We start from the raw sequence: 12,558 nt of genomic DNA, 5'->3' as shown, positions 1-12,558 counted from the left end.
TTTTAGTGTATATTTTTTGTTATCTCATTTTGGTGAATGTTTTCCGTTTCTAAATTTAGTGAATAATAATTCCCGCTGTAAATATAAACTGTTGCGTATTTTATATAACCGTTATTTAATGTTTTAGCCAAACCATTGCATCAGTATATATAAGTGTTGCCTAAAGTACTATCCAAATTGTTGCCTTATAAAAATAAATGTTGCCTAATGTACTATACAAATCGTTGCCTTATAAAAATAAATGTTGCCTAAAGTACTATACAAATCGTTGTCTTAAAAAAATAAATGTTGCCTAAAATGCATTACAAAACTGTTACAGTAGATGTTTGAAACCGCTGCTTTTGTTATAAATTGCAGCGCTTTTATCTGTATTACAATAGTATAAAATAACTGTTGCAATAGCTATCAAAACCTATTGCAGCGGCCGCAAATGTAGCCGATTGAAAAGCGTTGCAGTAGACCTAAGGCAACCGTTTTTGTACATACAACAACACTTGTCCGGTGTTGCTGAAAGTGACTTATGTGGTAGTGAAGGTAAATAGCATTGTGTAACTTTAACCGCAAGGTAAGCAGCATGTGTTTTCTTCAGGAGCAAGATGTTGTGTATGAGCAGGCTTGGTACATCAGCAATAAGAGTATATGACATTACTCTCTCTCTCAAATTGGAGCCTACAAGTTCTGAAGGTATTAAGGGTTTTGTTAGGCAATCTAGAACCTGGTAAAAAGAGATGTACAACAAATGCAATAACCCAAAAGCTAGTTTCTCATGTATAATATGACAGTCGATTTCAATATGTTCGGACTATTCATGGTATACTAGATTGTAACTTACTAAATAGCAGAGTTTCTATCACATTAGACTTGCGCAGGAAGCATCAAAGATTGATGAAATTAATCTTCCAGAAAATAAGACATACAATATTGTAGCTCACATGTTATAAGCTAGCAAGAGCGCACAATACATTGCATATATATGAACTTGAACGAGACATTATAGTTTGCTTCTTAGAGCGCAAAGAAATCTAAAAAAAACACCAAAAAAGATGTAATATCAAGAAATTAACTTTCGAGTGAAGCCTAATCTGAATCCGAAAAAGACTAATGCACGAGATCAAATTTCGGGGGGAATAAGCTCATTTAATATAGCTTCCCGCCAACATAGGAATTTAAGAGCATCATTATAAGTTTTTGGTTCAAATATAGAAGAGATGGTGAGGAAAAAATGTTTGTGAGTAGGTAATTAATAATCTGTTATAGATTAGAACAAAAGCAATAGTATGAGGTGCGAAGGTATGTGTTATATAAGAAAAGAGAATAGGCCGGCCTTAGGCATAGGCCACTAAAGCCTATGCCTAGGGCTTCAAATTTTAGAAGGCCCGATGATTCATAGGTTGAACTTAATTTTAATAATGCTAATTCCAAGAGGAAAAGAGATTTTAGCCATTATTATTATGAGATTTTAATTTTAAATCTTAGAAATAGTTATGATAATATCGGATAATCATTTTAATTTATAAAATAAATATTTAAAATAAAAAAAAATTATCGCAATATTATTGATTAATCTAAAATTAAATATACAATATTTTAAAAATTTAATAACTATTTCTATCTGTTCCCTACAATTTTTAAACGATTATAAATATTTTATGTAAATTACTATTTTTCACTTTCTTTATTGATCGTTTAAATATAAAATATTTATTTGCTACAAGTTTTCACTTTCATTACGTGAAAAATTCAGATATCATATAGGTACTTTAATATACTAGTAAAAAATAATTCATTTCGAAAATTTCAAACTGTACAAGTTTTAAATACACTATTACAGATTCATAATGATATTTTAATTAAAAGTAGCACAGTTTATTAAATAAATTAGCAATTCTTAATGTTTACATTATGATTATTGATTTATTAATTATGGTTAATTGTTTTGACTTAGATTTATATTTATATATATTTTTTTAGATTATATCCTCCTCTTTAAAACTCATTCATATATGAGTATATTTTGCACTTCTTTTTGTTCTATATTTGCTTTACCACATATTTTTTATTTAGTCAATTATACTCATCCCGAAGCAACGTGAGGGTGTTTGTACTAGTATAATATATATATATATATTGCAAATGTTAAAATTCTGACTCTCACTATGCAGGGTTTATTTCTATGTCACTACCACATAAGTCATTTTCAGCAACACCAGACAAGTGTTGTTGTATCTACAAAAACTGTTGCCTTAGGTCTATTGCAACGCTTTTGAATCTGCTACATTTACGGCCGCTGCAATAGGTTTTGATAGCTATTGCAACAGTGTTTTTATACTATTGTAATAGAAATAAAATCGCTGCAATTTATAACAAAAGCAACGGTTTCAAACATCTACTACAACAGTTTTGTAATGCATTTTAGGCAACATTTATTTTTTTAAGGCAACATTTTTTATAGTACTTTAGGCAACATTTATTTTTATAAGGCAACAATTTGTATAGAACTTTAGGCAGCATTTATTTTTATAAGGCAACAATTTAAATAGTACTTTAGGCAACACTTATATATACTAATGCAATGATTTGGCTAAAACTTAAACAACAGTTTATATAGAAAACGCAACGGTTTATAGTTGAGGAACAAGAATTGAAAGCGAAAAGTAAAATTATTCGCTAAATTTGAAAAACGGAGAACATTCACTAAAATGAGATAACATAAAATAATCACCAAAATTAGAAAATGGAAAATATTCATAAAATTCAAAGTCGGAAAATATTCCATCCACTCATTACATCACAAGCAGAAAATGTTCACCAAAATATTCATCAAAAATAATGATTATACTACTAAACATTGAACGCCTTTTCTGCTACGGAATCATTTTCTACAAATATCTTCCTGAAATCCTGCAAAATCACATAAACAATCATACTCAAAATATGCAAACACAATACATAATAAGATAAATGTGCAATAGAATGAATACTTAACTGGTGGAGTTGTCAATCAAAATTGAGCGCATTTCCGCCAAAGTCAGATCCGCCTTGTCCTCCTTTTCATCTTGCTGCACATGGAATTATAAAACTATGACATGAAAATCCACTAGCTACACTTCACAGATCATGTCCAAATCTAAAGAATCAACAAAAAATGATCATGTCAATAGAAGATCTTTTTAAATTAGCAAGTAATAGTGTATTGCAGATTATTACTCTACTATGAACTACATGATGTGATGTTTGCCACTAATTTAAACTCTCTCACGACTCCGATGGTAAATGAACAAGTGAAAAAAGAACATATATACCAAAACTGAAATATCTAACATATATTACCAAAATTGAATTGAATCAGTGTTAATTATGTTATAGCCATAAAACCCCAATTAAATGAAAGCAAAAAGGCATATTCAATCCACATACCTAAGAAACCTAAGCAATTCATGTATGAGATGATAATATATAGTCCAGTAGAAATGTTGATTTAAGAAAGTCTACAAGAGATCGTCATATCACCTCGAACGACATGAGCTACTCTTTGAAATTAGAATTTGGGTATAAACATGCCAACCCATATTTTTATATGAGTTCACTTAAGTAGATATGCAAAAGCACCTAATCTGAAATAATGAAAGATCTCACCTACATTTCAAAATTAATGCAATTTGTTTCTATCAATAAAGGATGTTTCCATAAACAAAAGAGATGACCATACAATTATATGGAGGAAGAAGCATAATTGATCCAGGCAGCCAGTTGGAGAGAAGAAGTCGAACAGAAGCTATAGCTCGTTCTCAAACTAATCTCAATTTGAAATGTAAATTAACCTAAAGTTTGAGTAATTTCGTTTTTTATGTTTTAGGGTATAGTTAATTCTAATTAACGTATCTTATCTAGTTTTTTTTATATAATTTTATCTTATCTTATCTAGTTATATTAGTAATATTTGGGTACAGTTAAACCTAAAGTTTGACATTTTGTGACATTTTATAACTAATTAACTCATGTAGTCTAGTTATATTAGTAGTATTTGGGTACAGTTAAACGTAAAGTTTGACATTTTTATGTTTATTTCAGATTGTAAATTTTATATCAATTATTTTTTAAAATATCTACTAAAAAGGCCGTAAAGAGCGGTAAAAAAACTCCAACTCAAGTATCTTAGTATAAAAAGTGATACAGATGGAATTGCACACCAAAGTTAAGGCACGGAAAAAAAGATATAAAAAAAACACCAATGATTAAGACTAATTTTATGAGGAAAGAAAAGACAACAGTGTATAAGTGTTGCTTGATTCAGTTAAACTGTTGCATTTTCTTAAGCTAATGCAACCGTTTTCAATATATGTTGCCTTATGTTGTAAATCTCTGAAATTCGTTAATTTCTGTGCAACAGATTTTAACCGTAACCTTTCTGTTGCCTTATATACACTATTGCAACAATATCGATACTGTTGCTTTGTCAGTGTTGCTGAAAGTGACTTATGTGATAGTGTGTTTATTCTTTTATCTCTCATATCTTATATTTTTCTTTTACCTTGAGATAGGCTTCATTTGATCTCCCATGGGTAAGTTAATTATTATGTAGTAAGTCATCGAATACTGATTAAAAGTATTTTTTTATTTACGATTCAATCTTTCAAAATACCGATTAATTTCAACAAGTGCATTTCGATCAGTTGTAACCAATTATTCATTTTCAAAAAGTGCCAATTTTCTTTATTTATGAACAAACTTGTTAGTTCCATCAATTGTAAGCTAAGTATCTTTTAATTGAAAAAAGATTAGGTTTGGTCATAAAGGGAAAAAATCTTTTAGTGTTTTTAAAAATATATATATCTAATTGGCTACACTTGAAATATACTATTCGACATTAAAATTGACGTTTTTGAAAGGTTGAGTTTTTAATTAGAAACTTGAGTTATTAGGCCCTTTGGCTAGGGTTAACAGAGCATTCATTTCTTGCAGATCAAGTCACCAAGTTTGATGCTATTCACTCCTCTATTACAGAAACAAAGGAACCACAGGTGAAATCATTGAGCTTAGTGAAGTGTTGATCATAGGGAGTTTGATAAATAGTTTGTCATTTTTCATGTATTTGATATGAATATAAGATACAGAACATTTATTGCATGTTATTTTTTCATACTTTTTGCATTAATGTGGAATATATATTCCAATATAATTTTTGATAATAAATCGAGCACTCTATTTTTCTTGTTAGTGGGTTGTTGGAGGAAATTAAAATAGAGTTTACAATACAGATGTAGAAGTTTAAATCTGCAAAAAAAATTTGAACATAATCACAACAGAAACATATGGAAGCTGAGCAAAATTTATGACCCGATGAGATGAGATAATGGATCGATATTCTCAACAATTTTTTGTTAAAATTATCAAAGAATGAAATTTATTATTATTATTATAAGTACAAACTATACCAAACTGAATTTTTAAATAAGAACAAACTATACCAAAATGTATTCATTACATAACAGAACTATAATTATAATTTTTGTTCGGCTACTTTTTGCGCACCCCTAGTGTATGTGCAATGTACAGACGAGTTGTGCATTAGTTTTTTCTATAACAACGTAAATGACATTGTGTAACTTTAGCAACAAGGTGAGCATGAGCATGTGTTTCTTCAGCTGCAAGATGTTGTGTATGAGTGGGCTTGCTAGATTAGCTATACGAGTATATTATGTTACGCTCTCTCAAGTTGGAGCCTACAAGTTCTAAAGGTATAACTTAGATTGCATATAGAAAAGTTGTTGGAGGTATTAAGGTTTTGTTAGGCAATCTGGAACCCGGTAAAAAGAGATGTATGCAAATGCAATAGCCCATAAGCTAATTTCTCGTGTATGATATGACAGTCGATTTTAATATGTTCGGACTATTCATGCTATACTAGATTATAACTTACTAAATAGCAGAGTTTCTATCACATTAGATTTGTGCAGGAAGCATTAAAGAATGATGAAATTAATCTTCCAGAAAATAAGACATACAATATTAATGTAGCTCACATGTTATAAGCTAGCAAGAGCACAATACTTTGCATATATAAGAAAATAAAAAAATAAAAATGATAAAGTTTAACTATAGGAAAGAAATGTCTAAATTAAGAACAATTGAAAGCACAAATGTTTAAATATTAAAAACATGTGTCTAACATTAGATAACAAGTGTTCAAACAAAAAAGTATTTAATTGTTAAAGATATATGTATAATGCTAAGATTTAATTTCTATCATTAATCATATAATAATTTATTAATTTAAATTTATCAAGCATGAAATATTTATCATATTAATAATAAATAAATAAATAAATGCAAATCAAAAGTTAAAGTTAAAATTGTAAAATGAAATGAAAGTGATCAAAAGCATAGAAACAAGAAAATGAAAATAAAAAATGAAAATATTGATTTGATTAAAATGATAATTAAGAATAATAAACATTTATAATAAATAAAAATATTAGTTGAACTTAATTCTAATAATGCTAATTCCAAGAGGAAAAAGGATTTTAGCCATTATTATTATGGAACTGTATTTTAAATCTTAAAAATAGTTATGATAATATCAGATAATCATATTAATTTATAAAATGAACATTTAAAATTAAAAAACAATTATCGCAATATTATTGATTAATCTAAAATTAAATATACAATATTCTAAAGATTTAATAACTATTTCTATCTGTTCCCTACAAGTTTTAATAGATGATTATTATTTTATGTAAATTACCTTTTTGCACTTTTTTTATTGATCATTTAAATATAAAATATTTATTTGCTACAAGTTTTCACTTTCATATTACGTGAAAAATTCAGATAAAATATAGTTACTTTAATATAATAGTAAAAAATAATTCATTTCGAAAATGTCAAAATGTACAAGTTTTAATGTAATATTCCGCATTTTTAAATTATTATTTTTAATTATAATTTTTAATTCCGTCAAGTTTTAAGTAATTTATTATTATTATTATTATTAAAATAAATATGTTAAGTGTTTATTTTGTTTATTTAAAAAAAAAAAAAATAAGTATTATAAGCCTTGCATGAATAATCCATGCAAAATGCTTTGGCCCATTTTTTTGTTAATATCATGAAAGGCCCATGCCCTTAGAATCATAGGAAATCCAATACAATTTGTTACATCAGATAAGTGCAGAGTCATATTCTTTTTCGTATATTGCTTCTGTTTCATCTCCTTTTGTAAACCTATTTTTCTTTCTTCCGTTTCTTAAATAAAACTCTAGCCGTCAAACACTCTAAATTCATCTGAGACGTATCATTCTTTATTCCATTCGTTCAATCCGGTAAGGAATCGTCTTCACTTTTCTTATTATTATTCGATATCGTAATATCGTTCTTAACTCGTGCTTTTGCTATTATATCATCAATTTAAAGTTTCTTACGACGATTCATCCTTATTCATCGACCTCGTTAATCTCTACGTGTTGGAATCGAAAACGGTACGTGAATCTAACTCGTGCTAGCGCCGTTACAGTTCACCGTTTTGAAATTTTAATGACTGTTTATCCTTTGTTGCTGCCAAAAATTTGATTTTCGTTTCTAATGTTATTTGATTGTTTTAAGATGAAATTGAGATCATAGGTTAAGTCTTTGGTTCTCTAGTGATTTGTTTGTTTCGGGTTCGATTTTCTTTCGATAGCTAATCGTTTCCTCTGTTTATGTATGTTTCTTAATGTTCTGGCCGAAGGGTTCTTATCGATGATTGTGCTCTCTAGTTGAGTATTTAAGATTACAAAATTTTTGGAGTTTCTATTCTTATGGTTTAAGCTACTGTTAAATTGTTCTGTAACTTATATATGTTATATATGGTTGCGTGAGGAAGATGAAGATATGTTTGGGTGAGCTTTACTTTTAAAAGTGTGGAGTTTATTATTTACTTGGCCATTATTATCTTTGTTTCTAAGTTAAATTGAATGATGGGTTTCAATTTATGTTGTTGGGCTTATGGAATCAGGGGCTACGATTAGGGTATCAATTAATTAAAATGTGTTGCGCCTTTAATTAATTTGGACAAGGTTAATAATTATGTGTGGGCTTTATTGTTTGGGCTTCAGATTTCATTTGTTTTTGGGCCATTAAATAATTTTAATCGGAAAACATTAATGATTTTATAATTTTCTTTTTATCGAATAATTACTCGGGTAATTATCACTTTGAGAATTTTTGGCTTAACGTGCCAATTTGGCTAATTTATATTTTATCTTTTAATTATATTTCTTAACTTATTTTAGCTAAGTAAATTGTCGGTGACTATTGGTTACTTGTGTTTTAAGCTATTGAGTTCCGCTTTAATATTTAATTATTATTTTATCAAGAGTATTATTTTATAATTATAAACTATGGTTTGTAATTTTGACAAAATATTTGGGTCGAGTTAGACTTGGATTGCCCGACATGTGAGGTTAACTTGGTAGTTATCGGTAACTCGGCTAACCCACTATTTGGAAATTGATTTAATTTATTATTATTTATTATTTAATCATGAATTAAATAATATCTTTTCGAAATGGATTTTAAGCGGGAACTCCATAGACTTGTATTATTTTGGGCATTAAAATATATTTGAACTTTGTGTTTATTCTGGATTGTTTTACCATGATCTGTTGTTTGTGCTAGTCCTATGTGGTGTCTAGTACTCTCTAGAGTTAGGGTTTGTTTTTAATTATGATTTTATACCTTATCTAAACCCGTCGACTGTTCGTACTTCAGATGCGAACCAGAGTTAGATTGCTTGGGAAGTTTCACGTGGAATAGCAAGTAGTGTGTTTATATCTCTATTTACCTCTTTATTAAGCAACTATTATATTTTGTATATATATATATATATATATATATATATATATATATATGTATGTATGAAAATCTTTCGAACTGTTTTTCGGCATTGTGGATTTGATTTGGAACGTGCTACTCGATGGGCATCATCGGGACTGCGTACTCACCGGTAATGATTATTATGGTATCGAGGTAGGTTTGAGATGCGTCTCATCTTAGTGAGGGCACCGGTGGAAGATACGTCTCCTAGACTCACTATTTTATTAAGTGTTAGTCCGGGATCGGTTATTGAGATACGTCTCACAGACACGACAATGGATTTAGAATTGTGGTTTAGGGTTTCATTGGTAATTCATAATGAAAATGTTTTATTAAACGTTTTCAAATTAATATACGTAAATGGTTATATAAACTCTACTCAGTAAATCTGACCCCGTTGTTTTTCCAATTTTCCAGGTTTATGATTTGAGCATTGGTCGATCTATGTTTCTTCATTCTCGGAGGTTCTTTATTTTATTCAGAATAAAAGAGTCGAACTATTTTAACTCTTAGACCGCAATAGCAGTATTAGTTGATTTATGACTTAGTCTTATGCTTATTGCTTTAGACTATTGTTTGTTGGTATAGTCCAACTATTATTTTATCAGCTTTGGCATGATTACAGTAATTTTGGTATTACATATTAATTTTCCATACTGTTAGAACTTAATTTGAGATTAAGTATACTTTGAATATATGTTGCTTATATGTACTGCTAGATTAGGTTGGAGTCTCGGTTGCCCCCGAGCATGTGGTTTTATACAGGTACATAGTTGTTTATGATATTTATCTGTTATCCGCAAGACTTTCTACGGGTGTTGTGTCAAGACCCAATTTCATGAATCGTGACCGGCGCTAGGGTATGAGTATGGTCGTACCAAAACCCGTAGCAAGACTTGCGGAAAACAAACAAACATTTAAACCTGTAGAAAACTGCTCAGGGACAACCGAGACTCCAACCTAAGTCTAGCAATTTATATTATATTTCTAATATAAATAACTTCAATATCTGGAATGCTCAACAGCATGCCTTAAATATAACAATAAAATAATCCAGAGTAAACATGCCAATAATAAATAATCGAGCAAATCGACAATCCCAAAGTGCAATAACAAATGTAATATATAATCTAGTTCTACTGCGGTCTAAGAGTTCGAAAACAGAGACTAGTTTAAATAACATAAAACCTCCGAGGAATCAAAAGAATCGGAGTGGACCAGCTTTCAAATCATAAACTTGGAAAATTTGGGAAAACAACGGGGTTAGATATACTGAGATGAGTTCGCAATACTATTTACATTTATTAAGTTTAAAACCCTTAAATCAAAACATTTATACTAATATAGTATAATTATGGAAAACAGTATTGAAATGATCCTAGCGTATGTATGACATAGCATACTGATAAACCCAGTGTGGACGGGAACATTTCCTTGTCATATACCAGCGTAAGCAAGACATTAGTCTGTCGATCTCAGTGTACTTACCGGTGCACACAGTCTCGATACCAGCCTATCGAGTAGTTCGATTCAATCCAGATCCATAATCGCTTAAAACAGTTCAAAAGCATTTATAATACTAAAATAAATTGCGGTACTTAATAAAGCGGTAAATAGCACTACAAACTCACTGCTTATTTATCCACGTGAAATTTCGGCAAACAGCTAACCCTGGGTAGACTACGAAGCACGAGCAGTCGACGGGTCTAAAATAATATATAAGTTAATATCCGAACAACCCCTAACTCTAAGATTACTAGACACCACGTAGGACAAGCACAAATAATAAGACATGTAAAATCACACAGAAAAACACAATTCTCAAATAAAATATAATGCCGTAAAATAATTCAAGTCTATTGAGTTCACACCTTAAAAACCATTTCGAAATATTATTTAAATAATAATTAAATAAATTCCTCAAATAGTGAGTTAGCCGAGTTTCTTAAAACTACCAAGTTAAACTCACATGTCGGGCGACCCAAGTCTAATCCGACCCAACCATAAATTCAGAGTTATAAAACCACAGTTTATAATTATAATAAAATAAAATATTAACTAATATCAAAATGGAACTCAATAGTTTGAAACCCAAGTAATTAAAAATTACCGGCAAAATATCTCATTAAATAAATCAATAAATAAATAAAAGGCTAAATTATAAATTTATCCAATTTTCACGCTAAGTCAAAATCTCTAAAATAAAAGATTAGATATAAATGTCAAATTCCCATTTATAATAGTCAAAATAAATAATTTAATTTAAAATCATTTAAATTATAATAGGAGTAATATTATTTCTCGATTTAAAAATAATATTGCCAAAGTAATTTAAAACTATAAATAATAATATTATCAAATTGCCAAATTATAAGTTGAACTAAATCTGCAATTTAAAATCAAAATCAATTAATAATATAGAATTGATTAATTAAAAATTAATCTTAAAAAATCAATTTGATCAAGCCAAAACAACTTAAGGATCACACAAATAATTTAGCCATCCATCACTTTCATTTAAACATAACAAAACCAATTTGAACCCGCCATTACAGTGAATACTTCATCCCTTTGCCAAACAATATGAACAAACTAAATTAACCCAAGCAATTTCTTGAACAAACAAAAACCCAAAATTATGACCAACACCTATATGACCAATAATAGCATCTTCATAATTCAAACAGAATCCAAAACAAAGAAAATATAACGTTTAAATACAACACATTCAACAATTACTCAAGACAAGGAATATAAGGTAACATCAGTGAAGAAATAATACCATAATCATACTTATAAGGACAGCAACAAGGGCAGCAAAGCCACACAAGTACAGCAGCAATTTAAATATACAAGAACGTCGAAACGAGACGGCACAAGAACGAGGAATTTGTACGTACCGTATTCGATTCCGAAGCGAAACGATGATAAATAACGAATGAGATAGATGAATCGTCGAAGGAAAACTCGGATCAATGCTAGAATAGTAAAGAACGTGCGTTATAAACCGGTGTTACGATATCGAATAGTAATAAGAAAAGGTGTAGTCGATTTCTTACCGGAATGAGGATAAAAGAACGAAATAATGAATATGATATCACAGGATTTAGAGCGTATGGCGGCTAGGGTTTGTTTTTAAAGTGGTGGAAAAAAAATTAGGTTTAGAAAAAGAAAAAGAAAACGTGAAGCAGATGTATTTATAGGAGGAAGAAGCTAATATGCAGAATAACTTAAGTAAACAATTTTTATGGGCTTTCTATGATGGGCCTTTTATATTACTAAAAGAATGGTCATGGTTCACGTGAGAAATATAGGATAAGTGCATGAGGAAATTACACTCTCTACATAATTTTTCAAATTATTTGCAAACCCACTCTCTTAACTTTTTCAATTACAAGCGTGCGTGTTTCTAAAATTAAATTTGCATGAATACGCCTTTTTCTTTCTTCTTGCATTGTAACCAGCCACCTTTACCTTATGCAGTGGGACCATACCATGTGTCTTCCCTGATTGTTGTTGTGAAATTTTTTCTACTTACTTAAAATTCTAAATATAACTTTTTATACTTATTTGTTAACATAATTTTCTTTCTTTTAAAATAATCATCCTTGTTCTCTCCATTAATTATTCTTTTTATATTAAAAATCAAATTATTATTAAAAATACTATTTTTTTATAAAAATAAATTTTAATTTAATTTCT

At 29.2% G+C, this 12,558-nt stretch overlaps 1 long non-coding RNA gene across 1 annotated transcript; it reads right to left on the bottom strand.

Annotated features, from left to right (window-relative positions):
• Positions 1-9,913: 9,913 nt before the first annotated feature.
• Positions 9,914-12,002, bottom strand: LOC126682937 (uncharacterized). The gene is made up of 3 exons (XR_007641564.2): positions 11,916-12,002; positions 11,757-11,834; positions 9,914-10,562 (listed from the first exon to the last, which is right to left on the bottom strand). It is a non-coding gene; the product is annotated as an uncharacterized LOC126682937 (long non-coding RNA).
• Between the last annotated feature and the right edge of the window lie 556 nt (positions 12,003-12,558).

Source organism: Mercurialis annua, linkage group LG5 (assembly GCF_937616625.2).
Source record: "Mercurialis annua linkage group LG5, ddMerAnnu1.2, whole genome shotgun sequence".
NCBI lineage: Eukaryota > Viridiplantae > Streptophyta > Magnoliopsida > Malpighiales > Euphorbiaceae > Mercurialis > Mercurialis annua.
This window is presented reverse-complemented; position numbering and strand designations above follow the sequence as displayed.